General features: G+C 43.6%; 1 long non-coding RNA gene across 1 annotated transcript in view; it reads right to left on the reverse strand.

Moving 5' to 3' along the window:
• Positions 1-296: 296 nt before the first annotated feature.
• Positions 297-19,641, reverse strand: part of LOC103888168 — a 61,858-nt gene continuing 42,513 nt past the window's right edge. The window contains exons 5-7 of the long non-coding RNA XR_002515257.2: positions 5,253-5,385; positions 2,352-2,496; positions 297-2,266 (exon numbers count right to left, since the gene is read on the reverse strand). This is a non-coding gene — a long non-coding RNA (uncharacterized LOC103888168). The remainder of the gene's footprint in view (positions 2,267-2,351; positions 2,497-5,252; positions 5,386-19,641) is intronic.

Below are 19,641 nucleotides of genomic sequence, written 5' to 3' on the forward strand. Positions count from 1 at the left end.
CCTAAGTACACTCCATAAAACTCTTCAAAATGCCAATGTCATGAGAGACCACAAAAAGGTTGGAGATCTGTTCTGGATTCAAGAGACATGACTGGGAAACGATACATGACCCTTGATTCCATTCTGGATCAAGACAAAATCTGTTAAGTACAGACAGTCCACAACTTACAATTGTTCAACTTACAATTTTTCAGTTTTACAATGGTGCAAAAGTGATAGGCATTCAGTGGAAACCGTACTGTGAGAACCCATACCATTCTGTTTTTCACTTTCAGTACAGTATTTCATACATTACATGACATATCTAACACTTTATTATAAAATAGGCTTTCTGTTGGATAATTTTGTCCAACTGCAGGTTAATGTAAGTGTTCTGAGCACATTTAATGTAGGCAAAGCTGTTACAATATTCAGCAGATTTAATGTATTAAATGCATTTTTACTTACATTTTTTCAACTTATGATGGGTTTATTGGGATGTAATCTCATTTTAAGTCAAGAAGTGTCTTTATTCAATGACTTGATATGAATTTTGTATTAGAAAATTGTATTTTAGCAATTCCCAAGTGTACTGATTATATTATGCTTACGTAAGGGTGTGCTTTTTTTCTTAAGAGACACATGCCGAAGTATTTAGGCATCAAGTGTTACGATGTCTATAGATAACTCCAGTTTGATAAAAACTAACAGATGTGGCAAAATGTTAACACTGGGTGGATCTACATTGGGTGAAGCACTTACAAGCTCACATTGCACTAGTTCCTACAATTTTTTCAAAGGCTATTTTTTTTTCTAAAGAAAAATAAAGGAGAGAAAAAAACTGATGAGGAAGCCTAGCATTGGCAAGGTCGTGGGGCACTGGAAATTCTCCTGTACAGCTGGTGGGAGTGTGAGCCAGCACATGCTGCCTGGAGGGAAGTCAGGCACACAGTAAAGCATAAATTGAGCATACACTTTGACCCACAAACCCCATACCCTACTACTTTCAAATTAACTTAGAGAGAACTCACTAAGGTGCAAAGATGTATATGCCATAAAGTTTCACTGCAATCTTATTTTTTATACCAGAAAAGTAGGAAATAGCTTAATGTCCATCAACGGAAAACTGGTAAGTAAATTATGCTTCATTTCTAGCCTACTGGTCAAGATTCTGGGCTCTGAGGTCAGATACCCTGGCAATGCTGATCGATTTTCTTGTGCCACAGCCTCTTCATCTGCTTAATGGGCATAATACAAACTCCTGTTCGGTAGAGTTGTTATGAGATTATGCAAGATCATGCATGCGCCTGGCATGTAGCAGGTATCAAATCAATATTACATACCATTAGCTTTATGCAATTGATTAAAAAAAAAAACTATGAGGCCAGCCTTTGTTTATTGACCTGGAAAGATGCTTCTGTCATAGTGTTGAATGAAAAAGCAGGCTATGGGATAGAAGAGCACAAGGTCTGATTGCACTTAAGTGAAAGTGCATTTTTAATTTCCATTTGGATATATTTGTAGCAAGATGTCTGGAAGATTGGCCACCTAAAGCATTGATAATGGTTCCCTAAGGTGAGGACGCTTCCAATCTTTCATTTTCTTCTTTGTACATTTCTATATTGTTTGTTTTTTCTTTTTTTCTCACAACACATGTAACAGTTTTACAATCAGATTCTTTTTAATTGTGAAAATATTAATAAATCAGATCCATAGATCTTGCCTGCTCAGACCTGACTTTGTCTGAGGGGTTGACCAGATGCCCTGCTGATTGATTCCCCAGAGGCTACTTCCTTATCTTTGGTACAAGTTACTGTCCCCTTTTCTCAGCCTGAGTGTTCTCTCTGCCAGGCATGCCGGAGGCATTTACATGTTCAGCTCTTTGTTCTCTCCACGGGATTATGTTTTCCCCACATTTCTACCTCATTTTCACGCAGCCTACAGCGTGTGTGTGAAGTATGTGTTTGGCTCAGGGGATGACAACACACCTGCAGAGGATTCACTGAAGCCTACCTTGGGTGGCACTCAGCTCTTTTCTGGGTGTTTTCTAAAGGCATCCACACTGTCCCACAGAAATCCAGTTTGCAGCACCATTTCCTCCCCAAGCCCGGTTTTCTGCAGCCTGGACCCTTACCAAGGTGCCAGGATCGAGCTGACCACGAGATGGCAGTCTTTCCTCGCATCAGGGTGGCCGAAGCCTGCATCCCCAGACCTGTGTGCTTCTGAATCCAGCTTCTGTGCTGCCCGAAGCAATTTCAGCAGAGATTATTTACTAAAGAGACCTTCACTAAAGAAGAGAACAGTAGGATTAAATATTAGGAAACAGAAGAACTCGAAGAAGAAAATACAATTTCCCAACGTCACATGCTCACCCATCCTTTTCCTCTTCAACAAAAGTCGCAACAGTTTTGTGTCCATTTGCAGTCTGGGGTAGAATTAGAATTGCCAAGCATCCCAGTGAGGTCTGAATCCACATTCCTTTATTTCTTTGTGCCACTCAAAGCCAGATATTGATGTCTGAAAACAAGATACATAAGCTTCATTATTTAAGTGTCTCTTCCTTAAACAAGACCGCTTTAATACTTAACAAGGTAGGGAAGCTACATAATTTAAAATCTATGCGACAAGAAATAAGAAATTATTTGTAGCGGGCTCCACTTTTACACCCACCAACAAAGAAAGACATTCACAATTTTTTGCCTTCCCAGGGCCCCAAAATACAACACAGGCCTGTTCTCCTGCTCCGGGCAGAAGCCGCAGCTGAAACTGTTCTTTATCAGCTTTTCTTTCTCAATATTTACCAACCAATAAATCTCTTTTCCCCGAAGACAACTGACATTCGAATCCTGTTCATGTGGATGCTTGTTATCCAAATAATATTAAATAAACTGCTTCATTTTCCACTGAAAAAGTATTAAGATGGATTTTTGTTTCTTTGCTGGTCAATATTGAAGAAGAGAGGGGCTGCTCTCATCCATGGGAAGGGCAGCTGCCTGCCTGCAACGAGCACATCTCAATCTCCGAGCCTCCTGCAGAGGTGCCTCCTCTCTGTCCTGTCCTGGGGCCATGAAAGCTCATTGTCAGGCTCCCACAGTCCCTGCTCTGTGGCACCAGCAGGGTCGAGCCTGTCTGTACCATTGTCACGGTCATAACTGAGGACTCCATAGAATGTCGCCAGAGCTGCAGGAGTATTTTGCCCATTTTCCAAAGTGGGATAAGTCAGTCTTTTGAGAAAAATTCCAATTCTGTTGTTCCACAAGCCAATTCCAGCTTCCTTTTTTTATTATTATTATTTTTATTTTTAGACAAGGTCTCACTCCATCACCCAGACTGGAGTGCAGTTGCGTGATCACGTCTCACTACAATCCCAGGTGATCTTCCCACCTCAGCCTCTCAGGTAGCTTGGGATTACAGGCACACACCTCCATGCCCAGCTATTTTTTTATATTTTTTGTAGAGATGGGCTTTCACCATGTTGCCCAGGCTGGTCTTGAACTCCTGGGCTCAAGCAATCCTCCTGCCTCAGCCTCCTGAAGTGCTGGGATTCCAAGCATGAGCCAGGGTGCCCAGCTCAACTCCTGCTCTTTCCTGGCAGAAGAGTGTGTGGTACCAATGGTCACAGAGCTGGCCAGAGGGTCAGGAGGGAGGAGGTCTGGGCTAGCTCTTCTGCTGACTTCCTGGGAGGACCAGCAATGAGACTTGCATTTCTGGGCCTCAGTTTCTCCATTCATACAACGAAATGTTGGACCTGACTTTCTTTTAAACCTTCCCGTAATGCTACTTATCAAGGACCTGAAATAAAGGAGGAGGCTTTGGAGCTGGCTTGATCTTAGTGGAAATTAAACATCTGAGTCCCTAAAGAAAATTCTAGGGAAGAAAAAAAGAAAAGCTCTTGAAGATTAATAGTAGCAGATAATATTTACGTGGAGATGTCTCTGTCCTAGGTACCATTCTAAAGGTTTGGTCATATGATTTAATTTAACCCCGACAATACCCCCCTATTCTTATACCCACTTGACACTCAAGGGAGCTGAAGCACTGAGGGATGCATGACTTCCCCAGAGATCACATCGCTTGGAAGGATCGGAAGAATGGGAAGCCAGGTGGTTTGGTTTCAGGGTTCATTCTCTTAACTTCCTAACCCCACAGCTGGCAGCAAGCCCAGGAAACCTCTGAGGGTTGCCGCAGCCTGGTGGGTTGTGGGGTGGAGCTGTAGCTGGAGGCTCTGGCAGTTGGAGTCATGGGCCCTGGCCTTGAGCACTACTCTGTGAGTGCTCTTGTCTCTTTCTCTTATCTTTATTTGGCCTTTACTCAGATAGACATTGCCAGGGGTGATAGTCATGCTCATCAGTGTACCCGGATTTCTGACATGATTTTATTACTACATAAATAAGACATGAGTAATGTTTCCTCATTAAAAAAAAAAAAAAAAAAAAAAAAAACAAACTCCAAGAATTACAAGTAAGGCTAAAAATCCCCTTTGAGCACCACCGCTCTCGGTTTCCTCCTCTCCTACTACAGGAGATACTGTCATTGTTTTGGATGGTGCACTACAAATTATTTTCTATGAGGTATGTACCCTTAGAAAACCTGTGGTCACGCTTTATAGTGTATGAGGTTCTGTTTCCTTCAGCAATGCTATCACGCTGCGTGTATTATCTGGAAATCGCTTTCCTCGGTCAACAATGCATCTTGAGACCCTTCCATGTTCCCACTTACAGATATGTCTCTTGCTTTTTACCGCCGGAGAGTATCCCATTGTGTGAATGAATCTGAGTTTATCTGTCCATCCCCCTTTTGATGGCTATTTAGGGCATTTCTAAATTTGTATTTTTCCAGAAATTGCCATAACGTATGTCCTTTCACATACTGCCTCGTGCATGTGTACAAATATTCCTTTGGTCTAAATGATGAAAGTGAAATTGCTGGGTATCATCATATTGTATTAAACTGGCATAAATGTCATATGAGATTTTTATGAATGCTCCCCCCAAAAACGTTGGGATTTGAAACTCTGTAATAATGCCAAACTGCTATAAGTGGTAACAAAACATGAGCAAGATTTAAGGGCCATGAGATGCAATAATGGTGAGAAACGATATGGGTGATGCCTCTGAATTGTAAGGCTATGCTTTTCCCTTCCACCCAAGAAAGCACAGCAGAATGCAAGACGGGTGAAAATGACATGAATCATGAAAACTCCTAAATGCATTAGAATTGGAAATTTTTAAGTAACATACTTGCAAACATGGCCGAGATCTGCTGTGATTTACCTGCAGGGTCTGTCCTTCTGCACAACCCATGCTGCCAACCAGGAGCTATTCTGTCCCACCAACTCAATGAGGCAGCAACCGGTTCTGTACATGAAGATTCCAAGGGATCCCAGATGACATGTTAGAACAGACACTATCCAAGAAGGAAAGGACATATCCATCAGCCATGCTACAAGTGTCATGCCACCATGGAAGTTGATTGCTAGATACTGGGCTGGCATACACAGTATACACATACACACACACACACACACACACACACACACACACGCTGAAGCATCCTCAGAATTCCTGCTACTCCAAGGTTCAAACGTCCAAGAAGAATACCATGGGGTGAGGACTGTGTGCTTGGCCAGGCTCTTTGGAGCCTACTTGGTGTCTCTGAAGGACTGGAAATAGAATCTGCTTTTAATTAAGGGAGCCCTAATACCAGTCTCTGCCAGAATGCCAGAAGTTACAAATCCACGTGCCCTGTCCACCCTCTCTCCAGTGGAGACTCTTATCTGATCTTAAGATCAACCTCAGGCTAAAAAACAAAGAGTGAACAAAGTCAGTCTGTATGGAACCCTAACATTCTCTCTCTTGGCGCTTCCCCTGCTGAAGACAGCTCACTTCTCTTACTTCTTACACCTGGGTCCCACAGATTTGATGGCTTTTTTCCTTCGCACCTTTCCCATTCCAACCCTGCCTTCCTGAAAATAGCTTCTGTTTGCTCTCTAGACCTGTGCTAGTCAGTGGGTGGTCCTGGGCACCTGAGCTGGTGCGCTGAGGATTTGTGCTGATCTGCAGTGAGATCGGTGGAGATTTGGAGGGCAACCACTTAGTGACTTTGATACCTAATTAAGCAGAGTAACTTTAGGTCTGTTAAATCTAATAATAATTTTAGGCTGGAATTTTAGCGTATATTTTTATTTCATTTTCTTAGTAATTCATTGTTACTGCATTGTATTTTTATTTTTATTGTTTTAGAGACAGAGTCACTCTGTAGCCCAGGCTACAGTGCAGGGTTGCCATCATAGCTCACTGCAGTCTCAAACTCCTGGTCTCAAGTGATCACCCTCCTTGGCCTCCAAAGCACTGGCATTACAGGAGTAAGCCACCACACTCAGCCTGTTATTGTATTTTATGAAAATGCTCACCTATGGTGGATTGGAAATGCTTTTAAACATGTATTTTTAAGTCAAGATGTCCTCTCTCTGTCTCTTAATTTTCCATGACTTGACTAGCAGGCACATTCAAGTAACTTCATGTATCATGAAGCAGATGGAACAGGTGACTCTCCATTCTAGAGATCCCTGGCTATAAGGGGCTGTCCCCTTTGCTAATGTGGGAGGTCAGTGTGCCTTGCAGAATGAACCATACGGATTCAAAGACTAATCCCAAATATGCCAGGATTGTCACTTTCATTTCATTAGACTTTCTAAGCCCAAGGAAAGTGTTGTTTATGCTGAATGGCTGTGTTCCCCACACCTGGTAGAAAAGAAGCCAAGTTCATGAAAAGGCAGGACAGCAGGTGGTTCGTATGATAATGTGTTTAGATAAAGCCACCTGCCTGTAAAGAGGCACCTCGGATCCTTTGGATTTTTCCTCTCCAGTTTTCCAAGAGGAGTGCAATTTTTTAAAAGTCTGCATGTGAAGACTTTGCCTTTTGAATAAGGCCTCCAAGAGTAACCAAGATTTCCCAAGGTCTGTCTCAGCCCTTAAGGGCAAACGTGATCAAACATTTGCTTGAACTGATGCTCCAATTGTCTGTTGCTGGGTACCAAACCTCCACAAAACTTGGTGGCTTAAGCCAACAGCAAGTTTGTTTGGTTCCCGAAGATGCCATTTGCATAGGGCTCTGTAGGAAGAGTGCATCTCTGCTCTACCAGGCATCAGCTGGGCAGCCCAAAGACTGGAATGGAGTCATCAGAAAGCCCCTCGATCATGGCTGGTGCCAGCCCTGGGGAGATGCAAACAGCTGGGGCTGGACCAGCAGGGGCTCATCCCTGACCTCAGCATCTCTCTCTGTCCTTGTGTGGTCTCTCCACATGGTCTCTCCAGCACAGCACCTTCAGGACAGTTGGACTTCCCATGTGTGCCAGGCTCCCAAGGCACTTGACCCAAAGAGAGAGCCATGAGGAAACACTACCACCTTCCATGGCATAGCCCCAAGGTCACACATTCTATTCACCAAGGTAGTCAACAAAGTCCTACCCTGGTGCAAGGGGAGGGAAACAGACTCCACCTCTTGGTTGAAATGAGGCAAGGTTCTGGAAGAGCATGTGGAACAAAAATACTGATGCAACTGCCTTTAAAAAATACAGTCAATCACCACAGATACACAGCTACAGAAGAAAAATGTGCAAGCAGTTCACTCAGAGTGTCGAGCAAGGCTAGGTGTGAAGGTGCTCGAGTGGCAGTCATCTCTGTTTCTCCAGCTTTGATGCCTGCGGTGGCCCAGATGTAGCTGAGAATCCCCCAACCCCTGTGGTCATGGCAGGCACTTGAAGCCACCTCTTCAAAGAAGAAGATTCTTTGAATTCCACATGCATTCCACATGCATGTCTGGAGTCAGAGTCATTGTCTGTGGCTCTGATACCAAGCCCAGCTAAAGTGTTCCACCCTGATCTGGTGGAGTTATCCAGATCAAGAGCCTCTGCCTCCATGCAGCCCTCCTTGATCCTCCTCCTCTGGCCGCATGCAACATTCCATTTTTTGTGCCACAGCTGGACCCTCCCATAAGCTCCCTACCCGAGTGTGTTAGCACATCAGTGCCCTGAGTCATTGGCTTATGTTCCCCGAAGAGCCCATAAGTCCCTCAAGGCCTGAGGCCACATCAGCTGTTTCTCATATGCCTCACTGTGCCTGGCACAGTGACTAGCACACACGGGCCGTGGACTTTTGACATGTATGACAAGGAAAGAACGGGTGAAATCCCAGAGATTTCAAGCTGTTTGTTTTGTTTCCATAAAGACAAGTTGAAATTTCATTCGGTTTATATTTGCTTCATTGGGAAACCCACTCATATACACACTCTTATATGTAACCTTGATTATGGTGAAAAGAACATGCATTTGTATGTAAGTGTGTATGTCTGTGTGTAAATGTGTATATGTATATGTGCATATTTTATGTAAGAATAAGTCTGCAATTGTGTGTGTTAAGGATATAAAAAGTGTGTATGTCTGTATATGTGCTTGTGTGGGTGTGGGGATATTTATGTGCCGAATGTGCACGTTTGTGTGTGTCTGCATTGGTTGTTCATGTGTGCTTGTGTGTAAATGTATGTCTGTATGTCTGTGTGCATATGTATTTATGTTTATGTCTGTGAGTGCATATGTGAATGCATGAATATATGTATGCTTGCATGTGTGTCTACATATGAGCATGTGTATTTGTGTGTGTGTGTTTCTGTCTGAGAGCATGCACAAAACCACTCATCCAAGAGGTTGGCAGTGGGTCTGCAGGCCTGGGCCAGGAGGCGTCCTGCCTTCATTGGCAATTCCTCCAGCATCCCAGGGAAGCCATCCTCACTTCCTCTCTGGGACGAGGAGCTAAGCAGAGGTCAAGTGACTTGCCCCAGACCCCACAGCAAGTCGGTGGCGGCTCTGCGAGGGTCTGATTGCCAGGCTCACGCCCCTCTGCAGGCCGAGCTGCCTCGCTGTGGCATGTTGGCACCCAGCCCAGGCTGCGCCGCCCGGCTCTGAGAGCTCCCATTGTGGCCGAGAAGTGGCCGAGTGCCATGGCCCGGCATCCGCAGGTGACGGCCGAGGGAGGAGTGACTCCCGAGGCAACAGGAAAAGGGCACCCCTCATTTTGTGTGGCTAAAGGGTTGGAAATAACAGACATGTAAAAGAGGGAGGGGGAGAGAGGAAACCAAAGCTAATGAGGAATAAAGAAGACGTGGAGAGGAACACACATGGAGAACGGTGGGAGCCGTGGGCAACGCGGGAGCCCCGCACTCACACAGCAACAGGAAGCAGAGCCAGCCGGAGGCCGCCGGCTCAGGAAACGTTTTGTTTCCTCCTTTAATTGGTGACCCCGCTCAGAGTTGCTGGAAATGGGCACAGCCCGGGAGACTCGAGTGTGGCTGTGGCAAACAATGGGCTGCTGAATGGCCTGGAAAGGCAGCCAAGAGTGGGTGCAGTCCCAGCGCCAGTGGATCTTAGAGTGGCTCTGCTGGGCACAGAAAGAAGGCTCTGAAACTCTCCCGAATTGTGCTCCCAGCTGGGCTCTCCTGGAAAGCCACCTGCACAGAGGTGCCCGTGGATGAGAGAGCTCTCCGTGAGAGATGCCCAAACGCCACTGGAAATAGAGTCACATGAAGAAAACTGCATTCAGCAGAGCATGTCTCATCTAGTGTGGGCAAAGGAGATTTTTTAAAATAAGCTTCCAGGGGTAAGGAATCAGGGTCCCAGGGGTCAAGCTTAGGTAACTACAGGTGGTTAATGAACTTCTACCTAGAGCGTCTGGTGCTGGCTAAGAACTGGCTTTTGTTTGATGGACTGGGGCCTGTGAGTTAGGGACTGGGCACAGTCACCTGGGACAGCCAGGGACCCACCAAGCCACCACCAGCCGCTGCTGCCCAGCACCCCTCCTGGACACCTCTCCTCAAATAAACAAATATTGAAACATCAGCTGAAAGGAACACCAAATTATCTCCCATATCTGGGCTTGGTCAAAATTGCAGGACTTGTTCTAATACCAGGAAAATTAACCCAAAGTAGAAATCTCAAAAAGGAGCAAATTGTAGATAGAGACAGGACATACTATTTGTCTTCCTCTTCTCCTAAGACACCTTGAACATGGAGGAATCAAGGAATGAAAATCTCTTAAGAGCAAAGGATAGCAGTAGGGAAACCAACAAGCAAAGGATGAGAGGTTTCTAAAAAATAACGCTGGGGCCTGAGTGGCCGGAGCGTATTGATGAACAAGCCTGTATGAGGGAAACGGTGGCTCAGCAGGCACAGGAGGGGACCACAGGGAAAGGGCCACCCTGCCAGCAGGACACAGGCTCCGCAGCCAGCAGACCAGGACTGAGCAATTGAGGAAAAGGGACTGCAAAATAGGAGAGGAATTAAAAACCTACTCCCAACCTACTGCACCATTCATTTCTTACACCCTGCCCTACTTTTCCTCCAAGTCTGTGCACAAAGAGGGCAGGCTGCCCACCCAGCTTGTTCCTCTAGCTCCTGGGGAAGAGAAAGACAACGGCAACAACAAAGCTTTCTCTTCTAAATTGAACACGCTTTCTAGGAGTTAGGAGCCAGGACTCCTAGAGTGTGTACCAGCACCCATGGCCATGCCCTCCTCATTCTGGCATTTGGGGGTCCCCGGGCCCAAAACCTCCTTCCCTGCCTCTTCTCCCTAACGTGAAGCCCATCCAGTCAGTTAGCCCTGCCCTCACGCAGGTGCCTCACCCAAACCACACAACTAATAGCAGCAAAAGTGCACACCAGCTACCTAGAAAAATGGATCCATGTCTTCCTTCTTAAAAATGAACACCGAAACAGATCACCAGGAATATGGAGAACACTAACTACTACATGAAGCAGAAGCACCAAACAAACAGAACTAAACAACACCAAAGGAAACAAACACAATTCAGGCAACCAAAGAAGAAATTAAGGGAAAAAAAAAAAAAAACACTCTAATTAATGACCTCAGAAGGATTTGAGATTATATCACATCTACAAAACCAGAATGAAATGCCCTAAAAATTGAACAAAAAATAAGAAAGAGCTCTGGGAAATTAAAAATAGGTTTTCTGGTTTTGAAAATCTGATGTAAATGTTGAGAAATAATGTCAAGGCAATTTTCTAGAATGCAGAGCAAATATACAATGGTCAAAATCCTAATAGAGAAGGTACAATGCAGAGAATCAATTCAGGACAATGATCTGAGCATTAGCAGTTTCAGATGAAATGCAGGAGCACAGGGGTAGTGGAGAGGGGATTATCAAAGACATGCAATAAGAGAAGAAAGGCTGCCAGAGAATTTAATCTGAATCTGCATCTTTAAATGGCCCACAGCATGCCAGCAAAATGAGTGAAAAAGGATTCAGAACTGTGTACATAGTTATGAAATATCAGAATCCCAAGGATATAATGAAAATATAAAATGCTTAAAGACAGAAAACTTAAGGCATATACAAAGGATTGAGGCTCATACTAAGATCAACAATACTGGGTGTTATTAGCCAATGCAGAAAAGTACTCAAGTTTCTATCAGAAAATTAATTTACAACAATTTTATACTCAAATTAATGTATACAAGAATTTTATACCCAACCAAACTATTATTAAATCTAAGATAAAATAAACACATTTTTAATAATTCAAGGACTCAGAAAATAAATCTCCTAATATCTTTCTCACAGAAATTACTTAAGGCTGTGCCACAACAAAAGAAGAATAAAAATTAATAGACTGAAAGAGTTGCATACAAAAAACAGTAGAATGAGCCCTAAAGTGCAGCTAAAAGAAATGCAAGAATGAGAGTTGTAAAGTAGGTCTATAAAGCAAAAATCCAAATCAGAACAGAAAATACGTAGGCTCCACAAAGAATATATTCATGAAAGACTGGGATGAAACCAACTGATAGAATCAGTAAGAAGTTTAAAAGTAGCTGTGATGTGGTGACAACTCTACAAGAAAAAAATATGTAGTCGTTTTTCCTTAGTCTCAGGGAATATGTTCCAAGAACCCCAGTGGATACCTGAATCCACAGATGATACTAAACACAATGTATACTGTTTCTTCTATACATACCTATAATAAAGCTTAATTTATAAATTAGAAACAGTAAAAGATTGACAACAAAAACTAATAATAAAATAGAAAAAGTATAACTATATATTGTAATAAAAATTAGGTAAGTGTGTTCTCTTTCTTTCTCAAAATATAAAAACAGTTGACTGTGGGTAACTGACTGCAGAAAGCAAAACCTGGGATAAGAGGAGGAGTACTAGGGAAACAAAATTGCGCAAGAGAATCAAGCTTCCGCTGTGAAACAGACTACACTGTGACATGATTGTGAGAAGTCAATGGTGGGTAAAAAGGGGACTCTATTTGCCCTTGGTGCTAGAAACATCCTCCTTTGAGTGATGTAGGATTCTTGGCATGGAACTCATGAAGAAGAAAAGGCAAATCCATTTGGCCCTGCAATTCAAGGTAGATAAAAAGGCATAATAATGTACACTTAGTTTATTGGTTTTCAACTTTTAGAACCAACTTACAGGGAAAAAAGAACCCAAGATTATTCAAATGTTATTACAGAATGTAAATGTTAGCAATGTAAACACTGTAAAAGTGAAGACAGAACTAGAAATACATATAGAAAAATAGAGAAAAGGTGGAAAAGAAAGGAGGTGAAATATCTGATCTTAGACTGAAAAAAATCAGAAATACAAACTACCATCAGAGAATACTATAAACACCTCTACGCAAATAAACTAAAAGAAACGGATAAATCTAAAAGAAACATCTAAAAGAAACGGAGAAATTCCTGGACACATACACCCTCCCAAGACTAAACCAGGTAGAAGTCAAATCCCTGAATAGACCGATAACAAGTTCTGAATAGTTCAACCATTGTAGAAGACAGTGTGGCAATTCCTCAAGGATCTAGAGCCAGAAATACGATTTGACCCAGCAGTCACATTACTGGGTATATACCCAAAGAAATATAAACCATTTTACTAAAGACACATGCACACATATGTTTATTGCAGCAATATTCACAATAGCAAAGACATGGAACCAACCCAAATGTCCATCAATGATAGACTGGATAAAGAAAATGTGGCACATATACACCATGGAATACTATGCAGCCATAAAAAGAATGAGATCATGTCCTTTGCAGGGACATGGATAAAGCTGGAAACCATCATCCTCAGCAAAATAACACAAGAACAAAAAACCAAATACCAAATGTTCTCACTCATAAGTGGGAGTTGAACAATGAGAACACATGGACACAGGGAGGGGAACAGCACACACTGGGGCCTGTCAGGGGGTGGGGGGCAAGGGAAGGGAGAGCATTAGGACAAATATCTAATCCATGCAGGGCTTAAAACTTAGATGATGGGTTTATAGGTGCAGCAAACCACCATCCCACATGTACACCTGTGTAACAAACCTGCATGTTCTACACATGTATCCCATAACTTAAAGTAAAATAAAATAAAATAAGTATTAGGATATAGTGTCTGTACTTGATGGAACAAGAAATAGAAATCCATATATTTTGCTTAAAATTAACTATAAATTTAAAACTAAATCTTTGTTTGGGCTAACCCAGAAGCAGATTCCAAATTAAGGATTCAGCCGCAGGTGGTTTATTTGGAAGGTGAAGAAAACGTCGGTAGAGGAATAGGGAGGCGGAATAGGGAACGGAAGCAGCCTTGAAAGGGCCTGTGATCAAGTTTACCATCCCTGTGGGTGATCGCTGCACAGGTGGGAAGTCAAGTTCAGATCAATAAATGCAGGTGCCGCCAGCTGGAAATCAGGTCAGTGTGCCCCTAAAGTGGTAAGGGCAGTGGGATATGGGTGTGGCATCAACAGTTGCCATGTATGTCTATTGCAAATTAGAAAGGGAGACACATTTCCAAGTAGGCATGTGCCGTGCCATAGTCTAGGACATATCTAGGTAATAGGTGATGCCAAAGCAGAGGAGGGTGAACCTAACGCTTAGAAGAGGGGATAGAGGAGATAAAATGATTCACCCTGAGGAACTAGTTCAGGCTAAGGGATTGGAGGAACAGCTGTTAAAGAAAGGGGGTGAGGTCTAAAGATCTCATGAAGAAGGTGGAAAACTTCAGAGGGGGGTTGACTGAGTTTGTTTAAAGAGCAGCCAGAATGCTGAGGGGAGTGAAAGGGAAATGGAGTCAGAGTGGAGTGGGAAGGGATTGGGGCTGCCTTTCTGTTTCCCCGGAATTAGAGCTACCTTCCTCTTTTCCCAGCAGTAATTCTAATTTGGATTTGCAACCACTTGCAGCCACTTCTGATACTGAAATCCCTACCTCTGGCTAAGAGTAAGCACTCAATCAATATTTGCTGAATGGCTGAATGAATGAATGTGAACCCTGTCAGAGTATAACCAGGTATTTCAACTGCAAAACACCTTCTATGAACTGAAGCTGGTGGCATCTTGTGAGGTGCCTGGTTGAGACATTTTGTTTTATCATAGCCATTCTGTTGTTAATAATAACCACAAACATACAATAAACCCCATGTCTTAGATCTGAGGCAAGGATTGGAGTGTAAGTAGTTACTTGGGAGATGACTTCAAGAAACATGGGTAGGGGAGTGAGAAAATAAGGCAGGGAAGAATGCCAATGAGCAAGTTAGTGCTATGAGCAATGGAGGCACAGTCCTTCCAGCTTGGGAATTTGGGGAGATGGTGTAGAACATGAAGGTGGATTATTGATCCACAAATTCACGTCCATCATGCTTGAGAGCTGCTTCCAACGGATCAACCCTTTCCTTCTCCCCCTGCCCCACTCCACCCAATCCCCACCTCCAGCCCTCCCTACCCACAGTAGAGCTTGCTTCCCAAGCCCCAGGAAGCCCCAGGTGGAGATGTGCATATATGCTTGAGGAGGAAGCCATTGATAGTGAATGCTAAGGGGATATGAATGGGGCACTGACTGCATTTGCTACAGATTACTGAATGCCAGGCACATTGAACAATAAAAAGAAAAAGAAAAGAGCTAACTGGGCTAAAAAACTGAATGAAGGCCAATATACCAAGAATATAATGAACAAGAGGGAGAATGGTAAGATTAAGCCAGGAAAGTGGTAAGAATCAGGGAGGGCCCTGTCAGCCAAGTGTATTAATTGGGATTGGCTACACTATGCCAACCAGCAAAAATTGGGAGGAAGAAAAAAGAACACAGATATCAGGGAATAGAAAAAATCTTGGAGTCATAGTGGACCCTAAGCTCAATAAAAGTTATAAAGAAAGCATGTGAGGATGATGCCCTTAGGAGCACCTGCACATGTATGAAATGTGGGGGTCAAGGATCAGCCCTTTTGTGTTAAGCAGGCTTGATTGAACTCTAATTGTGTCTAGATTTAGTCTTCTCACCTTAAAGTGTGTGTGGAAAAAACAGTTGAGGAGATTTGGCAAAGAGCAATAAAGAAAGTTGAGTTTGCATAACAAGCCCAGAAAAAGAAAGACAAAATAGCTATCTACAAGCTTATCGATGTTTATTATGAAAGGAACCCCAGCCAGAGGTTGCTTCATTCACAGGAGAGATGGTGAATAGAACCCTGAAGTCTGATTAATCAGAATCTGTCCTCAGAATCCCCATGATGCAGTCCGTGCCACCTTGATCATCATCTCGGTGTTCAGGGTTCCCATGCATTGGTCCAGGGTACATTACTGGACCAACAATTCAGTTCAAACTTCCTTCAGCTTCCCCATGGAGTCATGGGAGATTTTTAGGGGCTTCCCTGCCCCTAGAAGAATAAGTTGCAGCTCCTCCCCTCTAAAAGCTCTGATAGCAGGAGAAAATATCACGTTTGAGTAGTTTGCATGTTTGCCAATCTAAAGATGAGGAACATGGAACCCTTTCTGTTTTTATAATTCCATGAGCACTAAACTGTAGTCATGAGTCAGAATCCTACATTTTTCATTAAGGGTCTATAGAGAAATCTCCAAAAAGATTTCTGTCTTCTGACTTTTTCAGTCCAAATATCTTCATCCGTGGTCAGGAGGGAAGAATGCAGTTTAAACAATGAGAATAATATTAGTAATAATAATCGCTGTGAGCTTTCACCAAGTACGACTAAACGGCAGATGCTGTGCTGCACGTCTGTTCCCACATATCTACTGTGGCATAAATAAACCACTCAAAAATGTAGTGGCTTTTAAAAAACATCATTTATTTAATGTATGAATCTGGCATGTCAACCTGGACCAGTGGGGAACATCATCTTTGCTTCATGTGGTGTCAACTGGGGAAGCTCAAATGGAGTCTAGTTCATTTCCAGGATTGTTCAGTCTGTGGCTGGTGAATTGGTGCTGGCTGAGAGCTCAAGCAGGGTAGGGGGCCAGGATTCTCAGTTTCTTTCTTTTCTTTTCTTTTCTTTTCTTTTCTTTTTTTTTTTTAAGACAGAGTCTTGCTCTTGTCGCCCAGGCTGGAGTGCAATGGCATGATCTCAACTCACTGCAACCTCTGCCTTCTGGGTTCAAGAGATTCTCCCGCCTCAGCTTCCTGAGTAGCTGGGATTACAGGTGCTTGCCACATTTTGTATTTTTAGTAGAGACAGGGTTTAGTAGAAACCTGAGTTTCTACTAAACCCTGTCTCTACTAAAAATTCCACGTTGGCCAGGCTGGTCTCGAACTCCTGACCTTGTGATCAGCCTGCCTTGGACTCCCAAAGTGCTGGGATTACAGGCATAAGCCACCACACCTGGTTTCTCAGTTTCTTTCTATGTGGGCCTCTCCAAGAGCTGCTTGGGCTTCCTCACAATATGGTGGCTGGTTTCAAAAGCAAACACGACAAGAGGACAAGGTAAGAACTGTATCATCTTTTATGACCTAGCCATAGATGTCACATAGTGCCATGTCCACCATACATGCAAGTTCAGATTTAAGATGGTGGAACACAAAGCTCATCTCTTGATGGGAACAGTATCAAAATCACATTGTAAGGCAAACATGGGGATTGAAAATATTGTTGTGGCCATTTTTAGAAAACACAAATTTCCACAGAGGCATTATTCCATTTAATTCTCATGGCATCCCTGTTAGGCAGATAGTGTTAGCCTTCCCTTTACCAATGAAGAGACAAAGAACTTTTGTTACTTGCCACTGATCAAAGCACTATCATGTGAAGACCTAATCCCAATTCTCCGTGGCCCCCAATCCTTCATCCTTAAATGCTATTCTATGCCATCTTCCACAAAACAGTTACAACTTCTGACTTGGAGCAGTGGAATTACAGCCAACTCTGTCACTTAGCTTTGTGATTTTGAGTCAATTCTCCACATGTCTTTGGTTCTCAATTGCCTTTTATATAAAATGGGAGCTAAGAATACCCTTGTTAATAACTCTCTAAGTCTGTTTCATGATTAGATGAGATAACACAAGTAAAGAGTGATGCATAGCCTAATAGGTGATCTTAAATATTTGGAGAGAGGGGGCGGAGCAAGATGGCCGAATAGGAACAGCTCCAGTCTCCAACTCCCAGCGCGAGCGACACAGAAGACCGGTGATTTCTGCATTTTCAACTGAGGTACTGGGTTCATCTCACTGGGGAGTGCCGGACGATCGGTGCTGGTCAGCTGCTGCAGCCCGACCAGCGAGAGCTGAAGCAGGGCGAGGCATCGCCTCACCTGGGAAGCGCAAGGGGGAAGGGAATCCCTTTTCCTAGCCAGGGGAACTGAGACACACAACACCTGGAAAATCGGGTAACTCCCACCCCAATATTGCGCTTTAAGCAAACAGGCACACCAGGAGATCATATCCCACACCTGGCTGGGAGGGTCCCACGCCCACGGAGCCTCCCTCATTGCTAGCACAGCAGTCTGTGATCTACCGGCAAGGCAGCAGCGAGGCTGGGGGAGGGGCGCCCGCCATTGCTGAGGCTTAAGTAGGTAAACAAAGCTGCTGGGAAGCTCCAACTGGGTGGAGCTCACAGCAGCTCAAGGAAACCTGCCTGTCTCTGTAGACTCCACCTCTGGGGACAGGGCACAGCTACACAACAACAACAACAACAACAACAACAACAAAAAGCAGCAGAAACCTCTGCAGACGCAAACGACTCTGTCTGACAGCTTTGAAGAGAGCAGTGGATCTCCCAACACGGAGGTTGAGATCTGAGAAGGGACAGACTGCCTGCTCAAGTGGGTCCCTGACCCCTGAGTAGCCTAACTGGGAGACATCCCCCACTAGGGGCAGTCTGACACCCCACACCTCACAGGGTGGAGTACACCCCTGAGAGGAAGCTTCCAAAGCAAGAATCAGACAGGTACACTCGCTGTTCAGAAATATTCTATCTTCTGCAGCCTCTGCTGCTGATACCCAGGCAAACAGGGTCTGGAGTGGACCTCAAGCAATCTCCAACAGACCTACAGCTGAGGGTCCTGACTGTTAGAAGGAAAACTATCAAACAGGAAGGACACCTACACCAAAACCCCATCAGTACATCACCATCATCAAAGACCAAGGCAGATAAAACCACAAAGATGGGGAAAAAGCAGGGCAGAAAAGCTGGAAATTCAAAAAATAAGAGCACATCTCCCCCAGCAAAGGAGCGCAGCTCATCGCCAGCAACGGATCAAAGCTGGACGGAGAATGACTTTGACGAGATGAGAGAAGAAGGCTTCAGTCCATCAAATTTCTCAGAGCCAAAGGAGGAATTACGTACCCAGCGCAAAGAAACTAAAAATCTTGAAAAAAAAGTGGAAGAATTGACGGCTAGAGTAATTAATGCAGAGAAGGTCATAAACGAAATGAAAGAGATGAAAACCATGACACGAGAAATACGTGACAAATGCACAAGCTTCAGTAACCGACTCGATCAACTGGAAGAAAGAGTATCAGCGATTGAGGATCAAATGAATGAAATGAAGCGAAAAGAGAAACCAAAAGAAAAAAGAAGCAAAAGAAATGAACAAAGCCTGCAAGAAGTATGGGATTATGTAAAAAGACCAAATCTACGTCTGATTGGGGTGCCTGAAAGTGAGGGGGAAAATGGAACCAAGTTGGAAAACACTCTTCAGGATATCATCCAGGAGAACTTCCCCAACCTAGTAGGGCAGGCCAACATTCAAATCCAGGAAATACAGAGAACACCACAAAGATATTCCTCGAGAAGAGCAACTCCAAGACACATAATTGCCAGATTCACCAAAGTTGAAATGAAGGAAAAAATCTTAAGGGTAGCCAGAGAGAAAGGTCGGGTTACCCACAAAGGGAAGCCCATCAGACTCACAGCAGATCTCTCGGCAGAAACTCTCCAAGCCAGAAGAGAGTGGGGGCCAATATTCAACATTCTTAAAGAAAAGAATTTTAAACCCAGAATTTCATATCCAGCCAAACTAAGTTTCATAAGTGAAGGAGAAATAAAATCCTTTACAGATAAGCAAATGCTTAGAGATTTTGTCACCACTAGGCCTGCCTTACAAGAGACCCTGAAGGAAGTACTAAACATGGAAAGGAACAACCGGTACCAGCCATCTCAAAAACATGCCAAAATGTAAAGACCATCGAGGCTAGGAAGAAACTGCATCAACTAATGAGCAAAATAACCAGTTAATATCATAATGGCAGGATCAAGTTCACACATAACAATCTTAACCTTAAATGTAAATGGACTAAATGCTCCAATGAAAAGACACAGACTGGCAAACTGGATAAAGAGTCAAGACCCATCAGTCTGCTGTATTCAGG

The sequence above is a fragment of the Papio anubis genome, chromosome 16 (genome assembly GCF_008728515.1).
Source record: "Papio anubis isolate 15944 chromosome 16, Panubis1.0, whole genome shotgun sequence".
Classification (NCBI taxonomy): Eukaryota; Metazoa; Chordata; class Mammalia; order Primates; family Cercopithecidae; genus Papio; species Papio anubis.